The sequence below is a fragment of the Pristiophorus japonicus genome, chromosome 11 (genome assembly GCF_044704955.1).
Source record: "Pristiophorus japonicus isolate sPriJap1 chromosome 11, sPriJap1.hap1, whole genome shotgun sequence".
In the NCBI taxonomy this organism is placed as follows: Eukaryota; Metazoa; Chordata; class Chondrichthyes; family Pristiophoridae; genus Pristiophorus; species Pristiophorus japonicus.
Window position 1 is genome coordinate 162,857,317 of NC_091987.1, and position 16,977 is coordinate 162,874,293.

The 16,977-nt window shown below is 43.2% G+C and overlaps 1 pseudogene; it reads left to right on the forward strand.

The window, feature by feature from the left end:
- LOC139275636 (kinetochore protein Nuf2-B-like) overlaps window positions 1–16,977 on the forward strand; it is a 71,646-nt pseudogene that overhangs the window by 8,437 nt on the left and 46,232 nt on the right.

Here is a 16,977-nt window from a genome sequence, read left to right on the forward strand (position 1 = left end):
TCCCTTTTGAATGTGCCCAACGAACTAAGCTCAACAACTTTGTGTGGCAGAGAACTGCATAGGTTTACAACTCCAGGTGAAAAGGTTTCTCCTCATCTCGGTCCCCTATATGGCTTACCCCTTATATTTAAACTGTGACCCCTGGTTCTGGACTTCCCCAACATCGGGAACATTCTACCTGCATCTAACCCATCCATTTCCGTCATCATTTTATAAGTTTCTACGAGATCCCCTCTTATTCACCTAAATTCCAGTGAGTATAAGCCTTGCCGATCCATTCTTTCCTCATATGTCAGTCCTTCCATCCCGGAAATCAGTCTGGTGAACCTTCGCTGCACTCCCTCAATAGCAAGCACGTCCTTCCTCAGATTAGGAGACTAAAACTGCACACAATACTCAAGGTGTGATCTCACCAATGCCCGGTATAACTGCAGTAAGACCTCCCTGTTCCAATACTCAAATCTCCTCGCTATGAAGGCCAGCATGCCATTTGCTTTCTTTACTGCCTGCTTTACCTGCATGCCTACCTTCAATGACTGACATACCATGACTGCCAGGTCTCTGCACCTCCATTTTTACTAATCTGTCACCATTCAGATAATAATCTGCCTTCCTGTTGTTGCCACCAAAGTGGATAACCTCACATTTATCCACATTATACTGCATCTGCCTTGCATTTGCCCACTCACCTAATCTGTCCAATTCCACCTGCAGCTTCTTAGCCTCCTCCTCGCAGCACGCACTGCTGCCCAGCTTAGTGTCATCTGCAAACTGGGAGATATTACCTTCAATTCCTTCGTCTAGATTATTAATGTATATTGTAAATAGCTGGGGTCCCAGCACTGAACCCTGCGGCACCCCACTAGTCGCTGCCTGCCATTCTGAAAAGGATCCGTTTATCCACACTCTTTGCTTTCTGCCTGCCAACCAGTTCTCTATCCATATCAATACATTACCCCCAATATCATGTGCCTTAATTTTTCACACTAATCTTGTGTGGGACCTTGTCAAAAGCCTTTTGAAAGTCCAAATACACCACATCCACTGCTTCTCCCTTGTCCACTCTACCAGTTACATCCTTAAAAACTGTCGAAGATTTGTCAAGCATGATTTCCCTTTCATAAATCCATGCTGACTTAGACTGATGCAGTCACTGCTTTCCAGATGCGCTGCTATTACATCTTTAATAATATATTCCAGCATTTTCCCCACCACCGATGTCAGGCTAACCAGTCTATAATTCCCTGTTTTCTCTCTCCCTCCTTTTTTAAAAAGCTACATTATCTTCCCTCCAATTCAAAGGATCTGATCGAGAGTCCATGGAATGTTGTAAAATGATCACCACTGCATCTACTATTTCGAGGGCCACTTCCTTAGGTACTCTGGGATGCAGGAGTAGGCCATTCGGCCCTTCGGCCCTTCGAGCCTGCACCACCATTCAATAAGATCATGGATGGTCATTCCCTCATTACCCATTTCCTGCTTTCTCTCCATACCCCTTGATCCCCTTAGCGGTAAGGGTGATATCTAACTCCCTCTTGAATATTCCAATGAACTGGCTTCAACAACTCTCTACGGCAGGTTATTTCATAGGTTAACAACTTTCTGAGTGAAGACTTTCTCCTCATCTCAGTCCTAAATGGCCTACCTCACATCCTAAGTCTGTGTCCCCTGATTCTGGACTTCCCCAACATCAGGAACATTCTTCTCGCATCTAACCTTTCCATACCCGTCAGAATCTTATACGTTTCTATGAGATCCCCTCTCGTCCTTCTAAACTCCAGTGAATAAGGGCCCAGTGCATCCAGTCTCTCCTAATGTCAGTCCAGCCATCTCTTGAATCAGTCTGGTGAACCTTCGCTGCACTCCCTCACGAGCGAGAACGTCCTTCCTCAGATTAGCAGACCAAAACTCAACACAATATTCCAGATGAGGCCTCAAGAAGGCCCTGTACCACTGCAGTAAGACCTCCCTGCTCCTATACTCAAATCCCGTAGCTATGAAGGCCAACATACCATTTGCCGCCTTCGCCGCCTGCTGTACCTGCATGCCCACTTTCAGTGACTGATGAACCATTACATCCAGGTCTCGTTGTACCTTCCCTTTTCCTAATCTGCCACCATTCAGATAATATTCTGCCTTCGTCTTTGTTCCCCCAAAATGGATAGCCACACATTTATCCACAATATACTGCATCTGCCATGCATTTATCCACTCACCAAACCAGTCCAAGTCACCCTGTAGCCTCTTGGCATCCTACTCACCGCTCACACCGCCACCCAGTTTAGTATCATCCGCAAACTTGGAGATATTACACTCAATTCCTTCAAAAATTATCTGCAACAGTAATTTGCCTAATCAACTGGAAGTCAGTTGATATAATAATCACTATCGCCCACATGGATATTAGATATCATTCTACCATCACTGTTGAGGACTAAATCCAATGGAGTATATTCCCTAATATTTTCCCAACAAACCAACCAAGGCAGCAATAGCTAACTGTCTCAAAAATATTTATGACTACCCTCACATTTGTCTACTTAATAGGTCATTGAGGTTTTCTCCCCACCTCCTTCCAAGCAATGCTACTCTGACCAACTGCTCTTCTGATTGTCTCAAGAAGTTCCTATCTTTGCTGAACCTGTTATCGTGGAGGCCCATAAACTGGAGAAAGGGACAATCTTGAACCAACTCCTGAAACCAGCTGCACTTAATTTATTTTAGCCCCTTTCTGTGGAAGGATTTTTCTGTGGATTCCGCAGAGCCATATAATGCTATCTCATGCACTGATGATCCTTGGTGAACTGAGCAGTTATTTGCATCCGTGAACAACGTTGTTAGCAAGAATGCTCCAGCTCCCAGAAAGAGAAACATAGAAACATAGAAAATATGTGCAGGAGTAGGCCATTCGGCTCTTCGAGCCTGCACCGGCATTCAATGAGTTCATGGCTGAACGTGCAACTTCCGTACCCAATACCTGCTTTCTCGCCATACCCCTTGATCCCCCGATTAGTAAGGACTACACCGAACTCCTTTTTGAATATATTTAGTGAATTGGCCTCAATAACTTTCCGTGGTAGAGAATTCCACAGGTTCACCACTCTCTGGGTGAAGAGGTTTCTCCTCATCTCGGTCCTAAATGGCTTACCCCTTATCCTTAGACTATGACCCCTGGTTCTGGACTTCCCCAACATTGGGAACATTCTTCCTGCATCTAACCTGTCTCAACCCATCAGAATTTTAAACGTTTCTATGAGATCCGCTCTCATTCTTCTGAAATTCAGTGAATACAAGCCCAGTTGATCCAATCTTTCTTGATATGTCAGTCCTGCCATCCCGAGAATCAGTCTGGTGAACTTTCGCTGCACTCGCTCAATAGCAAGAATGTCCTTCCTCAAGTTAGGAGACCAAAACTGTACACAATACTCCAGGTGTGGCCTCACCAAGGCCCTGTACAATTGTAGTAACAACTCGCTGCCCCCGTACTCAAATCCCCTCGCTATGAAGGCCAACATGCCATTTGCTTTCTTAACCTACTGCTGTACCTGCATGCCAACCTTCAATGACTGATGTACCATGACACTCAGGTCTCGTTGCACCTCGCCTTTTCCTAATCTGTCAACATTCAGATAATAGTCTGTCTCTCTGTTTTTACCACCAAAGTGGATAACCTCACATTTATCTACATTATACTTCATCTGTCATGTATTTGCCCACTCACCGACCCTATCCAAGTCACTCTGCAGCCTCACAGCATCCTCCTCGCAGTTCACACTGCCACCCAACTTAGTGTCATCTGCAAATTTGGAGATAGTACATTTAATCCCCTCGTCTAAATCATTGATGTACAATGTAAACAGCTGGTGCCCCAGCAAAGAACCTTGCAGTACCCCACTAGTCACTGCCTGCCATTCTGAAAAGTATCCATTTACTCCTACTCTTTGCTTCCTATCTGACACCCAGTTCTCAATCCACGTCAGCACACTACCCCCAATCCCATGTGCTTTAACTTTGCACATTAATCTCTTGTGTGGGACCTTGTCGAAAGCCTTCTGCAAGTCAAAATACACCACATCAACTGGTTTTCCCTTGTCCGTTCTACTGGAAACATCCTCAAAAAATTCCAGAAGATTTGTCAAGCAAGATTTCCCTTTCACAAATCCATGCTGACTTGGACCTATCATGTCACTTCTTTCCAAATGGGCTGATATGACATCCTTAACAATTGATTCCATCATTTTACCCACTACCGATGTCAGGCTAACCGGTCGATAATTCCTTGTTTTCTCTCTCCATCCTTTTTTAAAAAGTGGGTATACATTGGCTACCCTCCACTCCATAGGAACTGAGCCAGAGTCTATGGAATGTTGGAAAATGACTGTCAATGCATCTGCTAATTCCAAGGCTACCTCCTTAAGTACTCTGGGATGCAGTCCATCAGGCCCTGGGGATTTATTGGCCTTCAATCTCAACAATTTCCCCAACACAATTTCCCGACTCATAAGGATTTCCCTCAGTTCCTCCTTCTTACTACACCGTCTGACCCCTTTTATATCCGGAAGTTGTTTGAGTTCTCCTTAGTGATTACCGAACCAAAGTACTTGTTCAATTGGCCTGCCATTTCTTTGTTCCCCGTTATGACTTCCCCTGATTCTGACTGCAGTTGACCGACGTTTGTCTTTACTAACCTTTTTCTCTTTACATATCTATAGAAACTTTTGCAGTCCGTCTTAATGTTCCCTGCAAGCTTCCTCTCGTACTCTATTTTCCCTGCCTTAATCAAACCCTTTGTCCTCCTCTGCTGAGTTCTAAATTTCTCCCAATCCCTGGGTTCACGGCTATTTTTGGCCAATTTGTATGCCACTTACTTGGCTTTAATATTATCCCTGATTTCCCCTTATAGCCACGGTGGAGTCACCTTCCCTTTTTTATTTTTACGCCAGACAGGGATGTACAATTGTTGTAGTCTTCCATTGCCCATCCACAGTCAACCCCTTAAGTATCATTCGCCAATCTATCCTAGCCAATTCACGCCTCATACCTTCATAGTTACCCTTCTTTATGTTCTGGACCATTGTCTCTGAATTAACTGTTTCATTCTCCATCCTAATGTACAATTCCACCATATTATGGTCACTCTTACCAAGGGGCCTCGCACAACGAGATTGCTAATTAATTCTCTCTCATTACACAACACCCAAACTAAGATGGCCTCACCCCTCGTTGGTTCCTCGACATATTGGTCGAGAAAATCAATCCTTATGCACTCCAGGAAATCCTCCTCCACCGTATTGCTTCCAGTTTGGTTAGCCCAATCTATATGCATATTAAAGTCACCCATGATAACTGCTGCACCTTTATTGTATGCACCCCTAATTTCCTGTTTGATGCCCTCCCCAACATCACTACTACTGTTTGGAGGTCTGTACACAACTCCCACTAACGTCTTTTGCTATTTGGTTTGCTGCACCTCTACCCATATAGATTCCGCATCATCCAAGCTAATGTCCTCCCACGCTATTGCATTAATCTGCTCTTTAACAAGCAATGCTATCCCACCTCCTTTTCCTTTTATTGTATCCTTCCTGAATGTTAAATACCCATGGTTGTTGAGTTCCCAGCGCTGATCATCATAGAGCCACGTCTCTGTAATCCAAATCACATCAGATCTGTTAACATCTATTTGCACAGTTAATTCATCCACCTTATTACGGATACTCCTTGCATTAAGACACAAAGCCTTCAGGCTTGTTTCTTTAACACCCTTTTTCCTTTTAGAATTATGATGTAGTGTGGCCCTTTTTGTTTCTTGCCTTTGTTTACTCCGCCTTCCACTATTGCTTTTTATCATTCTACCATCTGTTTCTGACTCCATATTACTACGCCCTATCTCACTGCATAGGTTCCCATCCCCTTGCCATATTAGTTCAAACACTCACGAACTGCATTAGCACATGATACCTCTAGGACATCAGTTCCAGTCCCGCCCAAGTGCAGACCGTCCCTTTTGTACAGGTCCCACTTCCCCCAGAACTGGTTCCAATGTCCCTGGAAATTGAATCCCTCCCTCTTGCACCACTGCTCAAGCCACGTATTTATTCTAACTATCCTGCTCCCTCTACTCTGATTAGCATGTGGTACTGGTAGCAATCCAGAGATTACTACCTTTGAGGTCCTACTTTTTAATTTAACTCCTAGCTCCCTAAATTCGGCTTGTAGGACCTCTTCCCGCTTCTTACCTATATCGTTGGTACGTACATGTACCACGACAACTTGCTGTTCACCCTCCCTCTCCAGAATGCTCTGCAGCCGCTCCGAGACATCCTTGACCCTTGCACCAGGGAGGCAACATACCACCCTGGATTCTCGGTTGAGGCCGCAGAAACTCCTATCTATTCCCCTTCCAATAGAGTCCCCTATCACTACAGCTCTCCCACGCTTTTTCTCACCCTTCTGTGGAGCAGAGTCACCCACGGTGCCATGAACCTGGCTGCTGGTGCCTTCCCCTCGTAATTCATCTCCCCCAACAGTATCCAAAAGGGTTTATCTGTTTTCAGGGAGATGACCACAGGGGACTCCTGCACTACCTTCCTGCTGTTGCCTGGTCTCTTGGTCACCCATTCACTATCTGTCCTAACCCTTACCTGCGGTGTGACCAACTCACTAAATGTGCTATCCACAACATTCTCAGCATGTTACTGTTACTGTTCACTTGAGACCTTCAGTATTGTGCATTCCTGAGGCAGGTCTACACTGAACGATAGATGTAAGCAACACTGAGCTAAATATCCGTGCAGTGTATTCTTGCTAATCAAGTTGGCCGTCTTGCCTGTGATCTTTCGTTCTTTTCCACAATCCTATTCGGAGATCAACTGTTTCTGCTGATGAGATATCAAAAGATTGAAAATGCTTGAAATCTCAGCAGAGATTCTGAACCATCGAAGGGTCGTCGACCCGAAATGTAAACTCTGCTTTCTCTCCACAGATGCTGTCTGACCCGCTGAGTTTTCCAGCATTTTCTGTTATTATTCCAAATTCCAGCATCCGTAGTATTTTGCTTTTGTGTCAAAAGATTGAGCTCTGCAGGTGGGATAACATTGGGAAAGCAGGACATATTTAGCCAACTTCTATAGAATGCTGGGTTGACGTTGAACTTGTTGCAATATGGCTTCCTGCCCATTTCCCAATCCGATATTGTTGGATAGTACTTGTTAAGCAACGGTGTATCATAGTGAATTTAGGGAGCTAGGAGTTAAATTAAAAAGTCGGACCTCAAAGGTAGTAGTCTCAGGATTGCGACCAGTACCACGTGCAACCAGAGTAGAAATTGCAGGATAGCTCAGATGAATACATGGCTTACAGAGTGGTACAGAAGGGAGGGATTCAAATTTCTGGGACATTGGAACCGGTTCTGGGCGAGATGGGACCACTACAAAGCGGGCGGTCTGCACCTGGGCAGGGCAGGAACCAATGTCCTAGGGGGAGAGTTTCCTTTTGGGGAGGAGTTAAACTAATATGGCAGGGGGATGGGAACCTATGTAGGGAGACAGAGGGCAGTAGAATAGGGGCAGAAGCAAAAGATAGAAAGAAGAAAAGTAAAAGTGGAGGGCAGAGAAACACAAGGCAAAAATCAAAAAGGGCCACATTACAGCAAAATTCCAAAAGGGCAAAGTGTGTTAAAAAGACAAGCCTGAAGGCTCTGTGCCTCAATGCGGGGGGTATTCTTAATAAAGTGGAGGAATTAACTGCACAGGCAGCAATTAATGAATATGATATAATTGGCATCATGGAGACATGGCTCCAGGACGACCAAGGCTGGGAACTTGACATCCAGGGATATTCAACATTCAGGATGGACAGACAGAAAGGAAAAGGAAGTGGGATTGCGTTGCTGGTTAAAGAGAAAATTGACGCAATAGTAAGGAAGGACATTAGCTTGGATGATGCGGAATCTGTATGGGTGGAGCTGCAGAATACCAAAGGGCAGAAAAGGCTAGTGGGAGTTGTGTACAGACCACCAAACAGCAGTAGTGAGGTTGGGGATAGCATCAAACAAGAAATTAGAGAGGCTTGCAATAAATGTACAGCAGTTATCATGGGTGCCGTTAATCTACATGTAGATTGGGCTAACCAAACTGGTATCAAAACGGTTGCGGAGTAATTCCTGGAATGTATTAGGGATAGTTTTCTGGACCAATATGTCGAGGAACCAATGAGAGGGTTGGCCGTCCTATACTGTGTGATGTGTAATGAGGAAGGGCTGATTAGCAATCTTGTTGTGCGAGGCCCCTTGGGGAAGAGTGACCATAAAATGGAAGAATTCTTTATTCAGATGGATGTGACACAGTTAATTCAGAGACTAGGGTCTTGAACTTAAGGAAAGGTAACTTCGATGGTATGAGGCGTGAACTGGCTAGAATAGACTGGCAAATGATACTTCAAGGGTTGAAGGTGGATAGGTAATGGCAAACATTTAAACATGAACTTCAACAATTGTAAATCCCTGTCTGGACTAAAAATAAAACGGGAAAGGTGGCTCAACCATGGCTAACAAGGGAAATGAAGGATAGTGTTAAATCCAACGAATAATTGGCCAGAAGAAGCAGCAAACCTGAGGACTTCGAGAAAATTAGAAGTCAGCAGAGGAGGACAAAGGGTTTAATTCGGAGGGGGAAAATAGAGTATGAGAGTAAGCTTGCCGGGAACATAAAAACTGACTGCAAAAGCTTCTATAGGTATGTGAAGAGAAAAAGATTTGTGAAGACAAACGTAGGTCGCTTGGAATCAGAAACAGGTGAATTTAAAATGGGGAACAAAGAAATGGCAGACCAGTTGAATAAATACTTTCGTTCCTTTTTCACGAAGGAAACATAGAAACATAGAAACTTAGAAAATAGGTGCAGGAGCAGGCCATTCAGCCCTTCTAGCCTGCACCGCCATTCAATGAGTTCATGGCTGAACATGAAAGTTCAGTACCCCCTTCCTGCTTTCTCGCCATACCCCTTGATCCCCCGAGTAGTAAGGACTTCATCTAAATCCATTTTGAATATATTTAGTGAATTGGCCTCAACTACTTTCTGTGGTAGAGAATTCCACAGGTTCACCACTCTCTGGGTGAAGAAGTTTCTCCTCATCTCGGCCCTAAATGGCTTACCCCTTATCCTTAGACTGTGACCCCTGGTTCTGGACTTCCGCAACATTGGGAACATTCTTCCTGCATCTAACCTGTCTAAACCCGTCAGAATTTTAAACGTTTCTATGAGGGCCCCTCCCATTCTTCTGAACTCCAGTGAATACAAGCCCAGTTGATCCAGTCTTTCTTAATAGGTCAGTCCCACCATCCCGGGAATCAGTCTGGTGAATCTTCGCTGCACTCCCTCAATAGCAAGAATGTCCTTCCTCAAGTTAGGAGACCAAAACTGTACACAATAGTCCAGATGTGGCCTCACCAAGGCCCTGTACAACTGTAGCAACACCTCCCTGCCCCTGTACTCAAATCCCCTCGCTATGACGGCCAACAGGTCATTTGCTTTCTTAACCGCCTGCTGTACCTGCATGCCAACCTTCAATGACTGATGTACCATGACACCCAGGTCTCGTTGCACCTTCCCTTTTCCTAATTTGTCACCATTCAGATAATAGTCTGTCTCTCTGTTTTTACCACCAAAGTGAATTACCTCACATTTATCCACATTATACTTCATCTGCCATTCATTTGTCCACTCACCTAATCTATTCAGGTCACTCTGCAGCCTCATAGCATCCTCCTCGCAGCTCACTTTGCCACCCAACTTAGTGTCATCCGCAAATTTGGAGATACTACATTTAAACCCCTCGTCTAAATCATTAATGTACAATGTACACAGCTGGGGCCCCAGCACAGAACCTTGCGGTACCCCACTAATCACAGCCTGCCATTCTGAAAAGTACCCATTTACTCCTACTCTTTGCTTCCTGTCTGACAACCAGTTCTCAATCCACGTCAGCACACTACCCCCAAACTCATGTGCTTTATCTTTGCACATTAATCTCTTGTGTGGGACCTTATCGAAAGCCTTCTGAAAGTCCAAATATACCACATCAACTGGTTCTCCTTTGTCCACTTTACTGGAAACATCCTCAAAAAATTCCAGAAGATTTGTCAAGCATGATTTTCCTTTCACAAATCCATGCTGACTTGGACCTATCATGTCACCATTTTGCAAATGCGCTGCTATGACATCCTTAATAATTGATTCCATCATTTTACCCACTACTGAGGTCAGGCTGACCAGTCTATAATTCCCTGTTTTCTCTCTCCCTCCTTTTTTAAAAAGTGGGGTTGCATTGGCTACCCTCCACTCGATAGGAACTGATGCAGAATCAATTGAATGTTGGAAAATGACTGTCAATGCATCCGATATTTCCAAGGCCACCTCCTTAAGTACTCTGGGATGCAGTCCATAAGGGCCTGGGGATTTATCGGCCTTCAATCCCATCAGTTTCCCCAACACAATTTCCCGACTAATAAAGATTTCCCTCAGTTCCTCCTCCTTATAGACCCTCTGACCCCTTTTATATCCGGAAGGTTGTTTGTGTCCTCCTTTGTGAATACCGAACCAAAGTACTTGTTCAATTGGTTTGCCATTGCTTTGTTCCCCGTTATGACTTCCCCTGATTCTGAAGAAACAAATAACCTACCAGAAGTACGAGGGGACCGAGGATCTAGTGAGAAGGAGGAACTGAAGGATATCCTTATTAGGTGGGAAATTGTGTTCGTGAAATTGATGGGATTGAAGGCCTGAAAGTCTGCATCCCAGAGTACCTAAGGAAGTGGTCATAGAAATAGTGGATGCATTGGTGATCATTTTCCAACAGTCTATCGACTCTGCATCAGTTCCTATGGGGTGGAGTGTAGCTAATGTAACACCACTTTTTCAAAAAGGAGGGAGAGCGAAAACAGATAATGAAAGACCGGTTAGTCTGACATCAGTAGTGGGGAAAATATTTAATCAGTTATTAAAGGTGAAATAGCGGCACATTTGGAAAGCAGTGAGAGGATCGGTCCGAGTCAGCATGGAGTTATGAAAGGGAAATCATGCTTGATGAATCTTCTGGAATTTTTTGAGGGTGTAACTTGTAGAGTGGACTTGGGAAAACCAGTGGATGTAGTGTATTTGGACTTTCAAAAGGCTTTTGACAAGGTCCCGCACAAGAGATTGGTGTGCAAAATCAAAGCACATTTTATGGGGGTAATGTACTGACATGGATAGAGAACTGGTTGGCCGACAGGAAGCAGAGTGTCGGGATAAATGTGTCCTTTTCAGCATGGCAGGCAGTGACGAGTGGGGTGCCACAAGTCTCAATGCTGGGACCCCAGCTCCTTACAATATACATTAATGATTTAGATGAAGGAATTGAGTGTAATATCTCCAAGTTAATATATCAAAGAGCTGGGGTACTGAGGGAATGGTCAGCCATGATCTTATTGAATGGCGGTGCAGGCTCGAAGGGACAAATGGCCTACTCCTGCAACTATTTTCTATGTTTCTATACAAGTTCACTGAGAATTGTTGTCTAGATTTGACTGCTGCGTGTGATGGTCGTTTTTCTTAGCTCCTCTCCAAGGACCTTCCACATCTAAATTCCATACTACTGTGATAGTCTTGTAATATGCCTTGCTGAAGCTAAAACCAGCACTCATTGTTTTTCTTTCTCTTTCTCACTCGCTCATCTGATGCACTCACCTTTATTTTTAAACAAAGAAACAAAACATACCATTGGCATCTTGAGTGCCATCATCAACTTTCTTCAGTTCAGAATTGTGACGTTTGAGACCTACTCGAACCAACAGACAAGTGTTGTTATTATTGAATAGTAATTCCAAGATAATCCTTTGGTCTGCTTATAGCAAAGAGAATGTAGCAAGATTCCCGCTTGTTCTTGTACCAAAAGGTATGGAAGGATTGTATTAACTTGTAATTATTGTGTATGAGATTTTTTGTTTCCATTCTGTACCTGTTTTTTGTCTCGGTGTATGGCTGTCCATTTCTTTTTGTGAATTAAGGATTTAAATAGTTTTTCTGGTGATTGGGATTTACGCACAAGTGTTTGCTTGCTTTCAATTGTGGCTGTTTACTCAGTTTGTCCTCATTATGGGGTACTCCTGTTCCTATTCTGTTTTTTTATTTCAATCATTATATTAAAACTTTTTTACTAAAACTCCTGACATTAATTGGACTGTTTTTTCTCTTGCTTTCCCCATTATCTATGTGACAACAAAAATATGTTCAGCAATGATTTAAGTAGGATCACATGATGCGACAACCAATATTACGATGGCTTTTGCCATTTTTTTTTGTTTATCCATAATATTTGATCAGCATTATTTTAGTGACTCATTCTGTGAAAATGACTTGCTTAAATTTGTTTTCACTGACAGCGATAGTATTTGAGATCAGACTGAATAATGTCCCAGATGCAAACTTGTGAATGTATTCATGTAGCTCTTGACGATTTGTCTTTTTTCTACGATTTTCTCCAAGCACCCCCACACCTGAACTCCTCTCCCGGTGAAGATATTGAATCCTTGAGGGAGAATGGTTCATGGAAAGCTGGGCATCCTTTAATATCTTACCCAAGTATTCCTGTGTGAGCCTGGACAGTCGGTCTCCTCGGGATTATATATCCTATCTTTGCCCAATGTCCGCATGTGCTTTTCTATTTCTGTCTTGACTCTTTGTAACATAGAAACATAGAAACATAGAAAATAGGTGCAGGAGCAGGCCATTCAGCCCTTCTAGCCTGAACCGCCATTCAATGAGTTCATCGCTGAACATGAAACTTCAGTACCCCCTTCCTGCTTTCTCACCATAACCCTTGATCCCCCGAGTAGTAAGGACTTCATCTAACTCCCTTTTGAATATATTTAGTGAATTGGCCTCAACTACTTTCTGTGGTAGAGAATTCCACAGGTTCACCACTCTCTGGGTGAAGACGTTTCTCCTCATCTCGGTCTTAAATGGATTACCCCTTATCCTCAGACTGTGACCCCTGGTTCTGGACTTCCCCAACATTGGGAACATTCTTCCTGCATCTAACCTTTCTAAACCCGTCAGAATTTTAAACATTTCCATGAGGTCCCCTCTCATTCTTCTGAACTCCAGTGAATACAAATCCAGTTGATCCAGTCTTTCTTGATAGGTCAGTCCCGCCATCCCGGGAATCAGTCTGGTGAATCTTCGCTGCACTCCCTCAATAGCAAGAATGTACTTCCTCAAGTTAGGAGACCAAACTGTACACAATACTCCAGGTGTGGCCTCACCAAGGCCCTGTACAACTGTAGCAACAGCTCCCTACCCCTGTATTCAAATCCCCTCGCTATGAAGGCCAACATGCCATTTGCTTTCTTAACCGCCTGCTGTACCTGCATGCTAACCTTCAATGACTGATGTACCATGACACCCAGGTCTCGTTGCACCTTCCCTTTTCCTAATCTGTCACCATTCAGATAATAGTCTGTCTCTCTGTTTTTACCACCAAAGTGGATAACCTCACATTTATCCACATTATACTTCATCTGCCATGCATTTGCCCACTCACCTAACCTATCCAAGTCACTCTGCAGCCTAATAGCATCCTCCTCGCAGCTCACACTGTCACCCAACTTAGTGTCATCTGCAAATTTGGAGATACTGCATTTAATCCCCTCGTGTAAATCATTAATGTACAATGTAAACAGCTGGGGCCCCAGCACAGAACCTTGCGGTACCCCACTAGTCACTGCCTGTCATTCTGAAAAGTACCCATTTACTTCTACTCTTTGCTTCCTGTCTGACAACCAGTTTCAATCCACGTCAGCTAACTACCCCCAATCCCATGTGCTTTAACTTTGCACATTAATCTCTTGTGTGGGACCTTGTCGAAAGCCTTCTGAAAGTCCAAATATACCACATCAACTGGTTCTCCTTTGTCCACTTTACTGTAAACATCCTCAAAAAATTCCAGAAGATTTGTCAAGCATGATTTCCCTTGCACAAATCCATGCTGACTTGGACCTATCATGTCACCATTTTCCAGATGCACTGCTTTGACATCCTTAATAATTTATTCCATCATTTTACCCACTGATGAGGTCAAGCTGACCGGTCTATAATTACCTGTTTTCTCTCTCCCTCCTTTTTTAAAAAGTGGGGTTACATTGGCTACCCTCCACTCCATAGGAACTGATCCAGAGTCAATGGAATGTTGGAAAATGACTGTCAACGCATCCACTATTTCCAAGGCCAACTCCTTAAGTACTCTGGGATGCATTCCATCAGGCCCTGGGGATTTATCGGCCTTCAATCCCATCAATTTCCCCAACACAATTTCCCGACTAATAAAGATTTCCCTCAGTTCCCCCTCCTTACGAGACCCGCTGACCCCTTTTATATCCGGAAGTTTGTTTGTATCCTCCTTCGTGAATACCGACCCAAAATACTTGTTCAATTGGTCTGCCATTTCTTTGTTCCCCGTTATGACTCCCCCTGATTCTGACTGCAGGGGACCTACGTTTGTCTTTACTAACCTTTTTCTCTTTACATACCTATAGAAACTTTTGCAATCCGCCTTAATGTTCCCTGCAAGCGTCTTCTCGGACTCCATTTTCCCAGCCCTAATCAAACCCTTTGTCCTCCTCTGCTGAGTTCTAAATTTCTCCCAGTCCCCAGGTTCGCTGCTATTTCTGGCCAATTTGTATGCCACTTCCTTGGCTTTAATACTATCCCTGATTTCCCTAGATAGCCACGGTTGAGCCACCTTCCCTTTTTTATTTTTATGCCAGACAGGAAAGTACAATTGTTGTGATTCATCCATGCGGTCTCTAAATGTCTGCCATTGCCCATCCACAGTCAACCCCCTAAGTATCATTCGCCTATCTATCGTTGCCAATTCACGCCTCATACCTTCAATGTTACCCTTCTTTAAGTTCTGGACCATGGTCTCTGAATTTACTGTTTCATTCTCCATCCTAATGCAGAATTCCACCATATTATGGTCACTCTTCCCCAAGGAGCCTCGCACAATGAGATTGCTAATTAATCCCCTCTCATTACACAACACCCAGTCTAAGATGGCCTCCCCCCTAGTTGGTTCCTCAGCATATTTGTCTAGAAAACCATCCCTTATGCACTCCAGGAAATCCTCCTCCACCGTATTGCTTCCAGTTTGGCTAGCCCAATCTATGTGCATATTAAAGTCACCCATTATAACTGCTACACCTTTATTGCATGCACCCCTAATTTCCTGTTTGATGCCCTCCCCAACATCCCTATTACTGTTTGGTAACATGGTGCCCAGAATTGAATGTAGTGCTCCAAGTGTTTTCAGACGAATACACTTAAACAGCATCCTAGGTAACAGTGAAAATGTTTTAATTGTGCTGCCCTTTGTTTAGAAATTGAAAGTAACATGTTGTTTTCTAGTTTCAATGCAAATTCTGTTCCCTTCACTCTATACTTATGTTGCACATTTTTCTCTTGGCATGCACTACTTTACATTTATCAGAGCAGCATTCAATTTATTTTGTCAAGTGCGTGCAAATCTTGAATTTCCCACTAAAATAGGGAACGAAATAGAGAGCCATTTTTGAGCCAGTCCCTATTCTAGTGTTGGCTGCAAATTTGGCTATTTATGTGGATTGGAAACAATAATGTTCCATCGACTGACTTCTGCACTCTCTAAGTATTTTTAGATTCTATTAATTATATATGATAATGAGTACATTTGTTAATTTGGTTTTCAAGTTCATTCTAATGTCTTCTATCTGAAAACAAGCTAATGCATAGTGTTTGAATGTTATCAATTCAAACTTTATCTTACTACATATTCAGTTGCAATATATTCATGACGATTCTAACAACAGAGCAGTACAGTCTGTTCCTTAAGGAAAATAACATCCACTGCAAATTGCAGGAGTAGGCGGCTAGTAGAAAAGTGACCCAATGCACTTGTTCCCCACAGAAATCAAAGCTGGAGATGATCCATCAGATGTTTTCATGAAATGAAGAAATGAAACACAAAATCCAAATACTTCGGTATGTGGATCTCAATACGGTTTAACCTGTTAAAGGGAAATTTATGTATAATCAGGTTATGCACGACAGGCATGATTCATTTGTACCAATATTGGCATGTGTTAACAACCAAATCTTGATGATGCTTGCAGACCAGGTAGATTGCAAGTCTGCAGGACCCTCATATTGATATTTCATACAGAATAATGAACTAATTACCATGGTTAATACTCATCAGAACAACCAGTGGCTGGTGGCAGTTGTTCTGCATTATGTATGAGACAAAAAATACACCTTTTGCTCTGGGCCTATACTCTCTGGAGTTTAGAGAGAAGTGATCCTATTGAAACATATAATCATCTCAGGGGGATTGACAGGGTAGATGCTGAGCGATTGTTTCCCCTGGTTAGAGAGTCTAGAACTAGGGGGCATAGTCTCAGGATAAGGGTGCAGCCATTTAAGGAAGAATTGAGGAGGAATTTCTTCATTCAGTGGGTTGTGAATCTTTGAAATTCCCTACCCCAAAGGGTTGTGATGCTGACATCGTGAGATATTTGGACTCTTGGAGAATCCAGAAATATGGAGATCACGTGGGAAAGTAGTGTTGAGGTCGAAGATCAGCCATGATCTTGTTGAATGGTGGAACACGCTCAAGGGGCCTTATGGCCTATTCCTGCCCTTAATTCTTATGTTTTATGAAAATGTATCTACTTTTAAAAATTCTAAAAGGTTCACCAAGTGTTAAACAAGCAAGGCAACTACAGATGCGGTATGATTAGGGAGAAACATTACAAAACTATCATGGGGTAGGTTATTTTTTTTATATCTTGAAAACATGGCTCTCCTTTAATGTTCATTGATTGGAATATCACACCATTTCAATACACTACTGCTGTTTATTTTCCTTTGTGAGACAATCTGTCAATTTACAAATGTTGCC